General features: G+C 41.6%; 1 protein-coding gene across 2 annotated transcripts in view; it reads left to right on the forward strand.

Moving 5' to 3' along the window:
- The first annotated feature begins 1,893 nt into the window (after window positions 1-1,893).
- Window positions 1,894-18,951, forward strand: part of TMEM108 (transmembrane protein 108) — a 281,913-nt gene continuing 264,855 nt past the window's right edge. The window contains exon 1 of one of the 2 annotated variants that reach the window (XM_054594985.1): window positions 1,894-1,981. The gene's annotated coding sequence lies outside the window, so the exon portion shown is untranslated. The remainder of the gene's footprint in view (window positions 1,982-18,951) is intronic. The other variant, XM_054594986.1, reaches the window with a different exon arrangement.

Here is an 18,951-nt window from a genome sequence, read left to right on the forward strand (position 1 = left end):
TTGTCATTCTTTGCTCAATAAGTCCTTCCTCCTAATTTCACAAAAAACACTTCCAAACTTCCAAAATGCTTTATTAGAGATGGCATGCATATTTAGAGCCTCCCTTCTTCACCTGTTTGCTTTGATTTCCAGATAAATCAATGACTTTCTGACTTATGACTTAGAGTTTTTGACTCCTATATTTTCCTTCTGTGGCCCTAACATTTTACTTTTTAGGACTCATCATGATCTCAGAGATGCAAAATAATGTACATGCCAGGGATAAAAAAAATCTCGAGGCTCCTTTATTTATCCCAAGAGTTTACCACAGAAACCACTGCTCCTCCTTGGCTACTTCTCTTATTTTTCTTTCTGTTTGAACCCCAGGTTCTTTCTTTTTCAAATTGTTCCCAAATAGGAGTGACTCAGAGATTGTATATACTGAAAATAAAAACCCTTGTTTTTTCCAGAAGGTATACAGAAGTTAATTTGTGTTCAAGTCACTTTTTGGACAAGTGAGGCATAACTTTGGAGATCACTACATTTTGAAGATCATCTGCTTTGAAAATCTCTTGATGTCTGTCCTGTAACACCTTGCTGACATTTGGTACCGTGTTGACCCATGCTGGTGAATGTCACCTTCTGGTACCTTTTTGGGTATGGGGCAGAGTAGTAGTTGTTCTTGATTTAGAAGAAGAATAAAAAATTACCCTTTCATCTTTAGAAGGTTGTTGTCAGTTGAGTTTGTTGCAGAAAAAAGTCAAATTTATGAATTCTGGTCCCAGAACACTGAGTTATTGTGAGATTTGGGAGGCATCACTAATTTGCTCCCTTGTCTGGAATATATAAGGAGAGAGCAGTGACCACTGAAATTCAGGTTCTAAGCCCTGTGACTCTGTGAAATTTTCCTCCGTAGACTAAACATGTCCTAAAAATGCTGGCAAGTTGGGAATCCACTTATAATCATAGTCAGTGCCAGTATGATAAGTCTTTATATCTGCAAATCACTTTGTAGTTTACAAAAGTATTCTCTAATTCTTCATCTCTATGCTACTCAAAGTGTGATCAGAGAACAGCATTGATATCATCTGGGAACTTGTAAGAAATGCAGAATGTCAGGCCCCTCCCAGCACCTACTGAATTGGAATCTGCATTCTAGCAAGATGCCTGGGTGCTGTGCATGCATGTTACAGTATGAAGAATGCTATGTCTCAAAAATTTTTGAGTCTCACATTGACCTCCTGGGTCAATGAGAGGAGCAGGGTATTTTTCATATAAGAAAATCAGGAAACAAAGACTCAGTTGTTAAGCAACTCATCAGGGTTACTATGCTAGTGTCTCACCCAGAAATCTGTACTTTAAACCTAGTGTTGCTTCTTGGGGTTGGCTGGAGTTAAGCCTGTATGATAGAGACTAACCGCTAGCTGCCTGGCAGCCCATGGGCTTAGTGGCCATGTGTCTGAGTTCTAGCCAACAATATGTAAGTAGATGTGCAGAAGTGTTGTGATTTACTTTTGGGAAAAATCACAGAAAGAGAGCGCCATGTTAGTTCTTCCATGCTGCTTTACACTCCTAGCAGGCCGGAAGGGAGAGATCCCCTGGGGCAAGCTTGGATATTGTATTTTAAAGATGGCAGGATTTTTTTCAGCCTGGGTGCCTAGGCTGCTGGTTAGGGCAGGCCACTCCATTGATTCACCTGTTCACCTGTCCAGTATGTATGTATACAGGAACCAGAAATAAAGTTTTACTGAGTTTGAGCCATTACATGTGTTTGAGTCTATGTTAAGCACTTAGCCTACTTTAACAAATTCACTTGAGCTGTGGTTTGAGACTTGAAGTTACCGATCTTTTGGTCTAATGCATCCATTCATTTTTCATCTTTGGCAGCTGGTGATCAGTCGGTCGTTGTCCAACATGCAGAAGTGAGTGGTGAGAAGCAGCAGAGCTGATGGGTCATGAGGATGTAAGTGTGTTTGAAGGTTCTCACACCCTCTACTCCAGGGTAAGTCACAGGCCTCTCTGCTGTTGTTTCTCTGGTTTTACTAAGTCATAGAGGCTCTTGTCTCAACAGTTTCTTGGAGTCAGTGCAGTGGGGTGCCCTGTCTATAGAAGGTTCTTAAAATGTTTATTGATTCAATTCATAGATACAGTGAAAAATCAACAATTATCAAGATAAAACCATGATCAGAATGATGGGATTGAATCCGTGCATAGAAATATCACAAGAATTTTTAGTGAGTTTTTATGGAATACGATTTACATGTGTGAGGAGGTGGTTGTTGGGCCCTTCCAGAGAAGGGAACTAGGCCTGTTTTTTCCTGGTAGCCATATCATGTTGTTATCAGCTGGCTCGTATTCCCTCTTTCAACATCCTCCTCCTCTGTGGATCCCTTTGCTTGATATCCTTCATCAATGACTTTTTTCCAGGAGGGAAACAGCTTACCAGAGAGTCGATGATTCCAAGTTTGATAGATAATGGCACTAGCAAAGCATGTGGTTCTGTCCATTCCATTTTATTTTATCCAGTGTCAGTGGAAGTCACATGTCCATTCATTCCTCTTCTGTTTGCAGTCCCTCTGGCAATGGATGGTGGGTATTGGGAGCATCATAGCCAAAGCTGGCTTTGGATTTTCTTTTATGCGGAAGATTTTTGAGAGCAAAAGGAGAAATTTACTGTTTGGTATGCCCTCCTCAGTGTCTATGTGGAGATCCAGAAAGAAGAGGTGGAAAGGACATTACATCTTTTCTGAGCTCTTCAGCTTCTGATGCGTAAACTAAAACCAGGCTCCTTAAAGAGAAAAGTATAATTAATATACATCTAAGCAGAGATAAGAGTGGCTGGGAAGGAGGGACAGGGGTTAAAAAAAGGACTCAGCTGAAAAACTGGTTGGAGGCTTGTTTAAGCAGCTTAGTTCAACACTGTGGAGCCCTTGTCAGATAATGTCCCATTACCCAGGCTCAGACAGAGGGCACCCAGAAAGGCTGTCCTCCCTTGGTGCTTCACGTGGCTCACTAATGAGTACAATTTACTGAACAAAATAGACAATTAGGGGCTGTAGCTCTCTGGAGATCCCCATAAACATACATCATTGGTACTCTGGAGGGATGCACCTGCTTAGAGATAAGCAAAGCAGAGAAAAGGCAGCTGCAAAGCCTGTCGATGACTGAAGAATCTAGATGAGCAGTACAACACAGACCATAGCTCAGGGCCTGGAGGTTGCTAATGAAAGGACCTAGTCTTTTCTAGATTTTCTCCTGAAAGGAAGGGAGCTGGACTTTGCTACCTTTCCTCATTTCTTCTGTGGCTCCCATATGCAGTCGTTCCTCAGTGCCTGCAGGGGATTGTTCCAGGTAGTATAGTATTTGCGTATGATCTGTATTTGCCTATAGGCTACCGCAAGGTATGCCTAGCACTTTATTCATGTGGAATCAGTGTAGTACTCAGTGCATGAAAAATTCAAGTTTTGCTTTTTGGAACTTTGTGGGATGTTTTTCCTCAAATCTTTTCAATCCATGGTTGATTGAATTTGAGGATGTGAAACCCATAGTTACGAAACCCATGGATACAGAGATCCAATTGTATCTTCCATTTTAAAAGTGATTAAAAAGTATAACATGCCAAAATAGCACTCAACTGGCATGTTCTTGTGTAAATACTATACAAGGATCAAATTGCAGAGAGAGCCATTCATTAACTATTGATTAGAGGGCCAAAGAAAATAATGTAAGAAGTGCCGTAGGACCAGGGGTTCCCATTCTCAGCACCATTGACATTCTGAGCCAGGCAGTTTGTTGCGGGGGGGCGGGGGGGGGGGGCGTCCTGTGTATTGTAGCATGTTTAGCATCATCCGTAGCCTCTACCTACTAGATGCCGGTAGTATCCCCCCACCCCCCAATCGTGACAATCACAAATGTCCTCAGACATTGCTAAATGTCCCTTGAGGGGAAAAACTGTCCCTGGTTGAGAACCACTACTGGAGGAACACAGTGATTTAAACTTGCTTTGAGTTTCCCTGGGATTATATTTTAATCATTTAGCCTCGTTTTGCTATAGCTTCCCTACCTGTAAAATAGACACAGAATTAATAACTCAGTAGCCTAATGAAGTGATGTACATAGATTATTGTGTGACTACTTGGGAGCGCTATAAGTGCTCAGAAGCAATACCTGGCTCCTCAAATTTCCAGGACCCAATGATCGCTCTTGATCCTTGTGAAGGCAGTAATTGAGGAGCAGTGGCATTTGAAGAGGGGCAGGCGGCTGGTGGTGTGGGAAATGAGGGACAGTTCTGGATTCTGGTTTTACCTGAAGGCTTCATGGTCTAGTTTATTGCAACAATATATTCTGGTTGAAGGCTTTCTTTTGGAAAATTGGGAAGGGGGTAGGGAGCTGGGTGAGAAAGGTGAAGGGATGAAACAAAGCAAAACACGTCATAGACAACAGTATGGTGATTACCAGAGGGAAGAGGGGGTGGGGGGAGGTGGAGGTAATGGAGGAATAAATGTGATTGAAGGAGACTTGACCAGGGGTGGTAAACACACAATACAATATACAGATGAGATGTTATAGAATTGTACCCCTGAAACCTATATAATTTTATTAATGTCACTCCAATAAATTCATTTAAAAAAAAAAAGACAAATGGGAGAGTGGAGGGGGCAGAAAGAAGGCTATTCAGAAGAGCAGTTAAAGAAATTACTTTTGACAGGGTGGTCTTTTAGTGTTAAAGGGACTCATGTACAATTAGACCAAAGGACAGAAAGAAGGAACCTGGCAAAGAAAAACATTCTCACAAATGATTACTGATCCTAGAATAGATTTTGTAGGTAATAAAACAAAGACCAGTGAATGTTTGGAGAAATCTGTTTTTATTCTAGAACTTTTACATTTGTTTCTTCTCTTTTTTGGTAATATGGAAAGGAGTATTTTCAACATACTCCCTTTGAATGATAAATAAAATGTTTTAAAATGACATGTGCTCTTTTGATACTATGACGTAACTCTGTGTTGGAATGGTGAAAGAGGTCACAACCCCAACCTAATCCTGAAGTACAATATTATGTTATTTTAATAAAAAGCCTCCATTTGGCTCTCAGATAAGACCAGTGCAAGGATTAGAGGTAAACTGTCCTGGCAGATTTGAGTTTGCTGAGTCCCTGGTCCCTGTAATTATTAGATACGCTCAAGAAATTTGTAACAAATGTGCTCTATCATGGATTTAATATGGGGAGAAGCCATCTTAGACAGTCTTGTTTATTTACATTCTGTCATACATTGACAGTCACAGGTTTTAAGCAAACCTTTTATGAATATTTGAGGGTTCTGTGTACCTTGAAGAAAGAGGGACTTTAGTGTAGTGGAAAGGTGACAAGTGAAAGAAGCTCCAGTTTGTTAGAGGCAGACTGATGTTTGAGTGTCAATGTTTTTATTCTAGTGCTAATCAAAGTTTGGCCCTGGACCATTAGCATCAGAATCACCTGGGCACTTGTTTGAAATGTTTAGACCTACTGAATCAGAATCTCTGGGAGTGAATCTAATGATCTGTGTTTAACAAGGCCTCCAAGTTATCCTGATGGATGCAGAAAGTTGAGAAGCACTGCTCTCCTGGTTTCTGATGTAGTGACGTCTTAATGAATTGTGTCTGTGGTGGGAAGGGTACTGAGAAGTATTTTTCCAGGTGGGCAGAAGATACGTAAGATTTTTCTTGTGCCAGCCTCTTAGGTCATTTTCCCAAAGTCTGGCCTAAGCCTTTCCCTGCATTGTTCAAGACAGGAGCCACTAGCCACATGGGTTTCTTCTTATTTAAATTAATTAAACTTAAATAAAATTAGATATTCAATTTTTTATTTGTGCTAACAACATTTCAAGTGCTCCGTAGCCCCACATGGTTAGTGGTACCACGGGAGAGCGCACAGATGCAGAGCATGTCCATAACCAGAGGAAGATCTGTTGGACACCATTGCTTTAGTCTGCAAGGACCTTATTTCATGGAAACCCGCATTTGCGGTGATAGTATGCTCTTGTAATAACAAGCCCTCAACTCATTTTAACCAGAATTGCATTCTGGACTGCTTTATCCTGAGGAGTCGTTTGGGCTGTGTTTTGCTGAACCTTTTACCTTGCTGCAGCATCTGTTCGCTACTGAACGTGCCATGAGCCTGTCTCTCTGACATCATCTAGTGGAGCGCCTCTAAAATTAAACCAAGGCTGCTGAGCTGTTTCTTCCCATTTGGTCTCTCCATGCCCTGACCCTTGGTGGTGAAGCTTGTGTGTGCAGCATCTCTCTCGATACTGCCAGGAGCTTAACAAAAAGCCTGGGAGAGGTGGCAAGAGAATTTTCACTTCCCCTTCTTCCAAGTCCCAGCATGGCTCAAAAAAGTGTTTCATAAGAGGGTAATAATTCAGGAGAGCAACCTCTGAGGAATTATCCCCTAAGGAATTAGTCTCTCAAAAAAATTTTCCAACAGACACATAACAGTACAAATCTAGTAATTAAGCCCTTGAGCAACAGGGAATAATTTTCAGTTGATATTATCTATTATTACCAATATTAGTTGCTCAGAAACTATCATAATTAGAACAGATGAAAAGATGTGGAAATAAAGACAATTTTTAAAAGATATAATTTAAGTCTAACTGAGCCCAAGATTGTTGTGCACAGTAGAGGGAAGGAAAATAAGGAGTGTGTATACCATGAGTGTTATTGCGGTGGGTGAAGGGCCAGGGGTGCATGGGTCTGAGGCTGACCCTTGGGCAGCCTGTACTCGGTGGCTCCATCTCTGGTGGGGTGCATTGCTTGTTTTCTTACCACCCTCCTCCCTTCAGTTTGCCTTTCTTTCCTGCTTTTGTCTTCTCTGAAAGAGGGGGCTCAGTGTTTCTCAAGGGAGGTGCTGTTAGCATTTTCATAGCATGGTTCATTTGATAAATCAGTTACTGATTATATGGAATTTTCGTGTCCATTATAGGACATTTAGCATTCCTGGTCACTAAATGCTCATATTACTCTAACCAAGTCATAAGTCAACCAATATGTCCCCCCATATTTCCAAATACAGGCAATTGAGAATCACTGGCTTCCAGAAAAATGAGTGGTATCTTTTTTTTTAGGGGGAAAGGAGGAAGAGTTAGAATTGGGGGAGATGTAGGTGTTTTGAGGGGCTGGCTCACTAATTTTTGATATGACCTGGCCTTTTCCAAAGTTAGGCCTGTTTTGGGAGCCAACTTCATTCTATAGGGACCAGAAGAATGAGCTTTTGCCAATGCAAAACCTGGCTCCTGAGGCTTGAAATCAACCCAGGAGCCACAGGGGAATCTGTCAGTGACACAGGGTGGAAAGACTACTAAGGCTCCCATAGGATGTTGCGTTTTCTTGACTCACTGTGGCTAAACTTGTATCTTCCTAAAAGTAAGTTGTGGTCCACTAGTGGTAATGATCTACTGAGAGAAAAAATGCAACAGAGCAGTTAGAAACAATGCGAGGGAGATAGGTTTTGCCAGTCATTTCCTTTCTTTCGCTGTGGTTGCAAATATTAGCAAAGTAGCCCCTAAATTTGTGAGGTCACATGTAGGCTATCAGATGGGAGACCTGAGGTTGGTTTATAGTTAGTAAAGAGAAGGGGAACACGCTGAGACATCTTGTTCTAGGGCCCATATAAAACGACTTTGACCAGAAGAACAGAAACTCATTGAAGTTACCTTAAGAAAGGGTGCCTGAGAAAATAAAGAAAAAAGAATGACAAACGTGGCAAGTTGGAAAGAATCCCAGGGACATCGTAGGAACTGTAATCTGGCCAGACCTCATGGAGATGGGACTAACTCAGGACCGGGAAGATTGCTCCTGATCTGTTGCAACTCTGAGATGCATCTGCACTAAGACTAGTTGGTCAGTCCGTGTTCTACTTCTTGGCCATTCGCATGACTCAGCACTTCCACCTTGGCTTCTCTCCTCATGCCCTCCCTCCTACCTTCACTTTTTGTCCCTGCAGCCTAACCGATGATCTGTATGTGGACCAAAAAGAAGAGGAATGCAATAGTTTTATACTAGGTATCATCCCTGCTGGTCTAATACTAGGCAATCGTAGGGATGCTGATGCCCTCTCTTGGTCCAAACAGCTGAGCCCCAGGGCTGCTTGCTATTATAAGGACTGTAATCCTGGCAGTTTCTCTAGAAGGGAGCAATGATGGAGTAGGCTGATAGAACATGAGACCTCTCTAGTGTAAGGATGCTGAACTCTTAACTCCTAGGATCAATATAAACAGTATTTGTGGGTTATGTGTATCAAAAAGAATTAGAAGATTATTTGCAAAGCCTACACATTCAGTAGCAATTGTGAAAAAGCCTGAATCCATTCTTCTGAGAAGACTGGCTGCATCCCATGCAGAATGGTAGGGAAATTGCTGGGCTAGATGATTGGGAAATGAGGAGTTGTATTTTTTTTTGTATGGATATCTTATATTTTGGGTCTGCCAAATGTGATGCTCTCAGCCACTTGTGTATCCCACAGGAATAATGGCCAGGTGGCTGTCTAAATGTTGAAAGAACTTTTGACATCTCTGACAAGTGTTATTCAACAGCTGGGTTTATAAGAGTCCAGTTCTGGCAAAGGAAAGAAAATAACTGGTTTATTACTGTAAAAATAAATTCCACATAGAGGCTGTCATTTGGGGGGATTACTGCCTTACAAAACAGACTTAAAGATGTTTTGTGTTATAGTGTATTTTGTGCCTTTACCCAGATCTTGGAGTTAGTTTCATTTGAGCCAATGACTGAGTGTGACTTTACAAGGAAATGCATTCTCATGTTACAGGAGGCTGTGTCCTTATTTACGATTCTGTGTCAGAGTACAAATGATGGTCCTGGTCCCATGGCCCCCCACAGCTGTGAATGGTGTGTGGCAGCACAAACAGCCCATCTGTTCACTGAGTTCATTTAAGGCTCTGACACTTCTCAAGTAGCTGGAGCACGATGGTACCACATACAGAGAACCAGTATTTCCTTAGAAACATGCAGCTTTTGTTGAAAGGGGCAGAAGAGGAGTTCAGCAGGGCTTCTTGCAACTGCTCGTTGTACAAAGAATGTAGTCTGTTGTTGAAGGGTGGTTAGGATCAGCTTTCTCAGCCAGCTGCTGACTACAGAGGTGAAAAAGAGCAGAGATGAATCATTTGCTCAAGTTTCTCTTCTGACTCTGAAGATCTCTATCCCCTCCATTGATTTTTTTTAATAATAGGAAAGAGAAAGGAAAAAATATAGAATTGTACCCAATTTGTTTTAACATGTATTTGTGTTTCTTCTGAACAAGAAGACTTGTATGTATATAGATAATCACATATTGCCAGATTAAAACCTTCAATTTTAATTTTAAAGATGTACTAATCTTACAGTGTAAACTAAAGAAAAATTACTCAAATTTGTGCATATGCATTTTACAGAAATAAAAGGATTTATTCTTATAGAATCAGAAATTCATTTTCAGTCCCTTCATGAGGATTCTGTAGCGGCAGTAAAGACCTCTGCTCTCTCCTGGGTGTAAAGAGACTCTGAAAGATGGCTGAGAGCCCAGGATCCTGAATCCTGGGACATTTGTCCTGCCAGGGGTCACTCCCTGTAGGTTTCTTGGGGATAAATGTGCATGGAGAGGAGGGGCAAGGATTGCGGATGCAGACATTTGAGGGCAGGGCTGAAACCAGCTGCGGTGAACGGCCTGTCCTTCCCCTGAGCCCCAGGAAGGGATGATCCATCCTTCTCAAGCCCGTCATTGAGTCCTGACCTTCAGCTTCCCAAGAAGTGAAACTGTGGCTGACATAATATCCTCGAATGTGACCCATTTCTTATCCGCACAACAACCCCTTAAAGGAGGCTGCGTGGACGAGGAAGAGGGCAGTCAGGCATCCACTTCCCTTCGCTGTCGGAAGTTGGATCTTCTATTGGAAGGAACACTTATCGGATCCCTTCTGAGTTTTTAAGTGATTGACATTAGTAAAATATTTCCCCAGCATTAAAAGATAGGACACTATTTAGAGACCCACCCCGCAACTTAGAAAATAATGCTTTTACTTTGAGAGACCAAAATCCCATGTTAGAATAGTACTTAATCTTAACTTTTTGTTCCCTCTGGTGTTTCTCCAAATGCCTTTCCATCTTTCCCTCTTTCCACAAACGCTGTTATCTTGTTTAGGTCCTTTAGTCCCTTTGCCCCCTTTCTTATATTTTTGTCTTATTTCCAAAGTTCTGTGGATCCCAGGTGACCGCAGGACAAGGTGCATTGTAACTACGCGTAATGGCTCTTCACAGCCTGACTCTTACTTCCCTTCTGGCATTATGCTCGAACTTTGCCTGCTCAAGTTGGTCCTTGGTCCCACTGCCTCCTCTTTGCCTAGAATGCCCCTTTTCTCTTTTGAGTGACCATTTGGTTTGGTAGCATTGACAGACCTTTGGCCTACTTAGCGAGGTCTGCTTTTCCATCCTATCAGTTTTTAGAAATGTGACTTTGGGTAAAATATTTAACTTCTCTCAGCTTCAATTTTCTTATTCATAGGATGGGATTCATGATACCCTCCTAGTGGGATGCTTGTGAGCACTGGGGGGTGCGCTCCTTCCCGTGGCCACTCTCCTGCCTGCCCAGCAGAGAGCTCTCCGCGTGTCGGCTCACATTATATATGCTTGCTGATGCAGTTCTTGAGCATCAAAACTGCAGAGCTGGTCTACACCACAGTTCTTGATTCGTCATCCTCTGCCTGCTACTTTCATATCTTCCCTAACTCTCTTTCTTTGATAAGACCCCAGTACCTCTAAACCCGTCAGTAAGCACTGAAAGACATTCTCCTCCACAGCAGACACTGACAGCTATGTCAAGGCCACTCTATACAACCTTGAGCATCAGTTCATTTTCTTAGCTTTTTTTCCTCATGTATAGTGAGATTTAAAGTGGAAATCAAATGCTATGATTATAGCTGCCATTATAAGGTATACCTCTCTATAACAAAGTTTTCCAAGGCCCACTGAACAGGCTTTTTATTCCAAACATGATTTAATAAAATGCAATGTGACATTAACAGGATTTCTTGGACAAATCCTTTTGAGTCAGACTGTGCCCCATATTGATTCTCAATTATAACACGTTTAGCATGAATGAACCTGCCAGCGTTCTCAAACAATGGCGACGCTCCCCTGGCAGCTCTGCCCCTCTCCGACTATGTAGCGGAGAGTGTTTCTTTTGTTCATTCTGTTTAAATTATGGTTTTCCTCCTCTTGTTCAGATGATTAAAACCATATGTTACGTCTATAAATTTTGGTTTCCTAAGACCTAACCCCTTCTTCCCCTTACTCTTTCTTCCTCGCTTTCCTCCATTTTCCTTGTCTCATGCACAAAATATGGCTTTTAAATTTTTTTCTACTCCGGGGAAGAATAACTTAAATGCCTGTATTGCTTTTCTAGTTTGATCTATTTGTTTTTTAGTTTTAACATGGGCGTAATTTCCTGTATATGTGTGGTCTTCATTGAATTAATTTTGTCTCCTCTTTTGCTCATGAGTTCATGGGTGAGAGACATAAGCACAACCGCTTGGATTCTTTCTGCCTTCTTTGGTTACTCGTGTATATTGCTAATTGTACCTTTACCAGTTGTCCAAATTTTGTGGTTTGTCTTTTTTTTTTTTTTAAACCTATGGCTTTTGAGTGAATATATACAAAGACATGAGAGCACTTGGGCTTTGAAAGGATCCATCGCAACATTTTGTTCTTCCCAGGTCCCTCTTTTGGAGAAGAGTTAAGATAGATTAATTTTTTGCTCATAGTCAGAAAGATTATTTAGTATAAGTTTTTTGAATGGAGAGCTTTTAGGGCAGGCAACAGGAGCCTCCCAGCCTTTCCCCTCCAGGAGCACTGATGGGGGAAGGGGTGCTGTGTCTGAGTGCGTTTTAGGTTGGAAAGGGAGTGTAGTGACAATAAACTGTGAGACTAGGGTGCACTAAGTTGCTTGTTAATCTTTCTGAAGAGGAAACACCAGGGCCTCAGCCATATGTCCTTTCTCCCAGAATTACTCATAGTTGGAAGAAGCAAGAAATACAGCTTCTGATAAGCTGGATTTTTTTTTAAATGACTATTGATTTTGAGGGTTTTATTTTGCTAATTACAAGCACGAAGATTTTTTTTTTAAAAAAGCAAATGAAAGGAGAGAGGTACAGCAGCTCAAATACATGACTGCTTTGTTGACTTGCATTAGCTTGGTTAACCTACTGCATCTTCATTTTCAAATAATCTTCTCAATCTCCTGCCCCGTGGGCTGGTGAAATTTTCTCCTCCCGGCTCCTGGAAGCTCTCCCTGTCCTGGGGATTTAGGAAGCAGAGCTGCTGGAATGGAGGAGCCCTGCCAGGGAAGGACTGACAGCCCCTCTGCTGGTTTGCTCCTGGGGAAGGAAAAAGGACTCACATCTTCCTTCCTCAAGACGCACTCTGTTTGTCCCACAGGTTCCGTGCTGCAGTCCGATGTGCCCTCTCTGCCCCATCATGTCTGTCTGGGCTTCTCTTCTTGTCTTTTGTTTGGCTACAGGGCAGGGCGCTCAGTGTTATGGGAGGTGAATGCTCCTGAAGAGACCCAGAGGTGCCGAGAGCAAAGCCCTGCTTCACAGTTCTGCGCCAGGCACCACCCCCCACCCCATTTACCTAGCTTTGCTTCTTTGGGTATTAAAGTTTGAGTCCACATTTGGGAACTGGGAAGCTTTGTTGCTTATGGAATTTTTTCCCTCAATTACATAATTCTGTCCAAAATTAGACAATGAGGCCCCCACGAGCAAGGACCATGCCATGAGCTTCTCTTGCATTCTTCGCATTGCCTGCACTGTGGGAGGCCCATGGCAGGGGCTCAGAGCATAAGGGGTTCATTGCATTGATGGGTTCTCTTTGCAGCCTGTCTTACTCATTTCCCTTACCTTCGTTTACCATTCTTATATTTTTATTCAGTAACCACTTGCCTGTTTCTCCGTGCAGTAGTATTTATTTTTCTGCATGGGTTCCAATTCTTCATGCCTCCAAAGCAGTCTGCAGTGGGATTGATCCGTCCATATCTGACATTATTTGTTGAGCTGACTCTTGCCTTTTCCTCTCTTGTAACCCTGGCAAGAGCTTGCATTCTCAGGAACACGAGCCCTACTTTTGATTTGAGGGGCTTCCTTTCCCCTGCACTACCAGGAGATGAAAGGGGCTTAGGTTCTTTTCTGTCAGGCCTCACTTAAATTGGCTGTGTGGCTGCAGAGGAGTCAGTATGCCTCTCTGTGTAGTAGTCTCTCATAATTGACAGTCGTCCCAAGTCCGCTTGCCGGGACCACTCTGTTGCACATGTTCGCCAGCACTCTAGTGAAGTCGTTGCTTTCATTAAAGTTGTCCTAGTTGTTTAATGCATTTTTTTTCCCTAGCCAGACCCATTTTTTTGAAGGTCAGGGACAAGACCTAATTCTCATGTATCCTTGGCCACCCTTTTTCTTCTCCCTGTAGACCAAGCATGAGTCTCCATTCAAATTAGGTGATCCATAAATGTTTTAACCTACTTAAACCCCAGCACTTATAGAATTCAGCAGGAAGAAGTGCTCTTAATACATTAACACCTAAGCACACCCTAACGGTCATCTGGTTTACCACCTCATTTTTTACGATCAATTTATTGATTCAATTATTTCTTCATTCATCATCCCTCCCTCCCTCCATTTCGTGTTATGCCTGTATAAGGAGCAGGGGATCCGAGGTGACTTACACATGGAGCTTATTATCAAATGGAGAGGATAAACACTGAACAAATAATGAGAAGTCATAGAAGAGCCTTAAGTACCTACAGCTACAGAATGGGGAGCTGCCAGAGTCCAGGGAGGCTTGTTTTGTGAGGGTGTGATGTTTAACATAACGCTTGTCAACCAGAGAAGGGAAGTGACGTGCCCAAGGCCAGTCAGTAGCTCGTGTGTAGCAGAGGTTGGCCTGTAATCCAGATTTCTACCCTGCCCTGGACCCATCCTTCTGAGTTTTAGGAAGATGCTGTGAAACCACTCATTGTTAGAGTATTTTGATCTTCTGAATTTCATTGGATCATATGGCATAGCTATTGAATAGCTTACATTTCGATAATGTACTTTCTACTTACATTTTTATAATGATGGAACTTTATAGCCTTCCTTGATACTTATGAAGCAATATACAATGTTTTAGTACCTTACCTCTTTCTAGAGTAGTTACTGACTCCTTTCCTATTTGCTTCTCTCAATTCTGTGATAGTTTATGTCTTTCATAAGTTTTAAGTTTTGTTCAATTTCCCCTAACTTTATTAGGGTTTTATTTTAAACTCTGTCCTACAAGGAGGTAAAAATGAAAGATGCAGATTTGTAGAAAATGAGAGTGGCCAAAAGATAAGTGATAAGCAAGTAAGAACCTTAATAAAAATTTTAAAATTTCAAAATAAAAAATTTTAAATTTCAAAATAAACTTAAGAGGCTCTCTGAAGTGAGCCCCAGCAGTAGAGAATTAAAAAAAAAAATCTTTTTGCTAGTTTTTCCTAATTCTTCAAACCTCTTTATATATGTGGGTTCCACCAGAGATGCCAAGTGGCAGAAAGTGGAGAGAACGCCTCTTTACATGTTTGCTCACGAATGATTCATGCAATCTGCACGAGAAGAGGAGCAAAGCAGTGGGGAAGGAGTCCTCAAGAAGGGAGGTGTTAGAAGGAGCCAACTTAACCTGTAGATACAGGGGGTATTCTGCATTGTGCTTTTACAGATAGTCCTATGATAGAGAAATACTTTATCATTCTACACTAGTTTGCAGAGAAATATTAATAGAGAAAATATGATTTGCGCATGGTCACACATCTGGTTAATCAATTCTTGAACTGCATGACATTATCTGCAACATGTTTACATTTAAGGGAATTAGCCTGGGTCATTCTGGTTTCATCAGATTCTAAAGGGGTTTCTGATCACAGAGGTTCAGAATAATGGTATTAGCTGAAAATATTCATTTTTAAAAGTTTGGAGTAATAGAATCTTTCCATGTGTGTCATAAAAATTAGAAATAATTTTTAAAAATTGCTGTTTTATAATACAATAAAGTGTATGTATAATGAAAATTACTATAAACAAGTTTCAAAGATGTGACTGAAAAATATTTAGAACTTGTTTATTATCCCTCATATACAAGTAGAAACACATTGACAATGATTGTAAAGTTCAACATGGTGGCCTTGACAAAAGCTGAGACCTCGGGAGCACTGTGGTTGGTGGGGCCTATGTTATAAACCTTCTGGAGGGCACTTTGTCGCCATACATAAATATGTAAAGTGTGACTACACTTTGGCCCAGCAATTCAACTTGTAGAATTTGTCTAGAGAAGGCAGTTGTATAGCTGTTACAAGATTCAAGCACAGAGATACCCATTGCATGTTTGTGTTTGGTAAGGAAAAACTAGAAATAACCTAAATATCCATTACTAGGAGACTCCCTAAATAATGGCACATGCCTACCATAGAGTACTATATAGTCATTAAAAATGACACAGTAATTTAAATTTTCATAGAAAGCTCTTCATGATGTATAGTGAGTTAGAACAATTCTGTTCAAGAACAACAAATAATATGAGCTTGTTTATATAAAATTGTTTGCAAATGTGTATAAGTATATGTGTGAACACATAAGTAATATTCAAGAAAATCTTCGTGGTGTTTTTTTCCCCAAGCGTTTTTGTTTTGGTATTTTGCTGTATAGGTTGAGTGTTTGTACAATGAGTATGTCTCATTATTAATGTAACAGTATTTAAAACATGTTTGGCCCTACTGATCAAGTATTTGTGGAATCATCTAAATAAGGCAGCACATTAAATGAGTGGGAAGGATTGGACATTGTTCTTGTATAACTTCTACTAAAGCTCAACTGCATACATGCTGTGACACTTGGTGACAGGAATACAGGGGAGTGTCTGGGTCCCAGGAGGTTAAAAGTTTAGAGTAATTGCAATGCAATATGGTGTCAAGTAGGTGTACAGCTCTGTGGTGTGGTCTATGTAATTACCTGCCTAGGGAAACTTTTATGACGGCTTGTGTATTCAGATGTACAGTTTTACCTTGAGTATTTACCTGAATATGAAAGGGAAAAAAATCAATGAGGGCTTCACACTGAAAGAAGTTACTTTGATATAATTTTATGGACTTCCAGAACCATTATACTGAGTGTTCCTATCAGTTTTGGCACTTTAAAAAGGAACTAACAATCTATTTCATTGGCAATTCATTAGGTATCCCAGGTATTCTAAACACCTGCAATTTAAATATAGTAGAGTGGATACTGAGTCTTCTCGGTGGCAGTGCCGGAAAGTCAGAGAATGCACATTCTGGGAGAAAAGGTCATTTATTAGTTATGAAAATAAAAGCAGTGCTTAGTCATTCCTTAATCCAGTTTTAGTCTTCTAATATGTCATGGATATCTCTTTCTGGTGTGGATGTTTTCCTCTAGCATAATTGTATTATTTTTTGCTCTTGGAAAAATCATAACCTGTTGACCCAGTGCACAAAAAATAGCCATCAAGCCTTTTGAGAGTTTTTGATAATTTTTTTCTCCATTAATATCTCACTATTTTAAATGGTCTTAATTTTCCATAGACTTAGAGAATCAAAATATCAGTCTGCAGCTAATGGACACTCCTTTGGGCCAGGACTGGAGCTCATGATATAAAGGATCTCAGGGTGGGTTTTAAGAAGATTGGTTAGTGAGCTTAAATCTTTAATGTACTCTGTCACCCATTCTCTTTAGTTTCATAAGAATTTGTGCTGAGGGGTGTATTTGAAAACATTCAAGCTCAGGACATACATACCACCTTAGGAATTTGAAGTAAATCTCCTATAAAATTTACTTTCACAGACTTGTTTGTTTCAGTCTAACATCTGGTGACATTATTTATAAATGTCAATTTATTTCTCTAAAGATTTATCAAGTCCCTGTAGATTGAGGAGGAAATGGAAGGAGTAAGATTGGAGACAACATTTTTGAGGACTTATGCCATTCCCCAGAGAGTGTTAAGGACTCGCTAGTGGTCACGTATCTAGAGAGAGAGCATTCAGTGGAGGTGTGTGCTTCCTCCCCGGGCCTGTATGTGAGTGAGGGCAGGGATGAAGTTAACAGGGTTGGGTTTTTGTCTAGTGAGCAGGTCCACATGAGAGTGGGAGAGAGTTCAGGGTATACTCCCACCCCACTCAGGAAGGGAGTAGTTACGACAGTTGAATGTGGAATTTAAACTGGTTAAGGAGGAAGTGAGTCCAGACAGTAAGGAAGTTGAGGAAAAGTGAAAAGTGGTGGGATCAATGGCTGGGGGCCTCACCGTGGTCACTAAAGTTGGTCTCATTGAAGGTGGTGGTGGTTGGTGAGTAACATGGAGGGATTTCAGTGTGTGACCTGGAAGTCGGGGTGGAAGACAATGACTGAGAAGCCCGAGTATTGGAAGGATCATCTGTGTGGATACTGGATTCTCCCAGAATGATGGCCACGTAGTGATGAATGACAGGGAGCCAGGAGCCCAGAGCTTCCCAGAATGAGGAAGTCTCATGGTACAGTCTAATTGTGTGTGATTCTGAGTTTAGAGTTTTTCAGAGAGGAAAGGAGGGACAATGGACTGGATGTGGTAAAAAGAAGCAATAAGGACACCTATCCCACCGATAAGCCCTATGGGTCAAGGAATGTGGGGAGGAAACAGCCACTCCTTGAGAGACCTGGTGGGGTGGGGATGCAGTATCCTCAGGGCACAAGCAGGGTACAACAGAAGGAATATGGAGGGAGCGTTCAGAGAGAAGGCCAGCAACATAGGGGATCTTGCTTATGGCTGCCTGTGAGTTCCAGAGAGCACAGGAAAAGAGCTTCAGGCACTGGGATGGGGCCAGAGATAGGGTCAAGAAGAGGAATGAAAGAAACCATATGGCCATCAAAGTTGGAGGAATGAGAAAGACCTGGGCTTCCCATTGTGTGGGTTGTTAACAGGGATGAAAGCTGTGATGAAATTAGTCCTAATTTTCCCAAGGCTATGAATATAGGGAATGGGTGGGAGGCAGGCTGTGTGGACTTCGGAGCGCCTGGGGTTCGGGTCTCCAAACAGACTTGTGCTTGCTGGGTAGTCTCCTGCTCAGTGCCTAGGGCTCCTATTTAACCCCAGCGGGACGAGGGGCTATCTTAATTCCAAGCACTTGAAGCTCATCCCTACCCTGCCTAGGGAAGGGTTGCGAGCAGTAGAGGGTCATGGAATGCTCTCCCCTTTATCCATCTTTGTGAGGTACGTTGCATATTTCACCGCACATGCAGCATCCCCCATGTGCCGCATTTCTGCTCATTTCTTTGTGCCTGGTGCAGAGCCTGCCTGCATTTCTTCTTTCCTGCCCCCTTACCCATCTGCACTGCTTATGCCTGGACAGACGGAAGCTGCAGCATTTGCCAGTCTGAGGACAGAGCATCTGTGATGTGCCCTATGGGGCTCTGCTCAGTGAAGGTGCTATCTGCAGGAAGGCATTTGGTCTCAAACTAGGGGGCACTTCTACCAACCTAAAAGACGTTCCTTCATTTCTGTCTTCTCAGCAATGCAAAGAAACTAAACATGTGAACTGACCTTTAAGTGATCTATTTTGGGAAAATTAATTTGTGTTTAACTCTGTGGGCACTGGATTTAAAATTCAAAATTAACTCCTTGGTAAGTTCGTCCTCTCTCTCTGTGGACAGATGCTAGTGTCTATTCTCTGTGTCACAGTCTGTGGAGCCCTAAACATACTCGTATAAAGAGATCAAGAAAGATTTGCCCAAAGGACCTAATTTTCATTCTAATTCCTCTTTCTGGAGTCCTGCTACCTTTAACAGAAATGACATTTCATGGAACGTTCGAGTTGTAACATTTCACTTTTAAAGGCCTACTTTGTGTGTAAGGGGATTTCTCTGACACAAATCACAATTTTCAAAACAAAGGAAGGC

This window comes from Pteronotus mesoamericanus, unplaced genomic scaffold (genome assembly GCF_021234165.1).
Source record: "Pteronotus mesoamericanus isolate MK-2021 breed Mesoamerican mustached bat unplaced genomic scaffold, CSHL_Meso_final scaffold_54, whole genome shotgun sequence".
Lineage (NCBI taxonomy): Eukaryota > Metazoa > Chordata > Mammalia > Chiroptera > Mormoopidae > Pteronotus > Pteronotus mesoamericanus.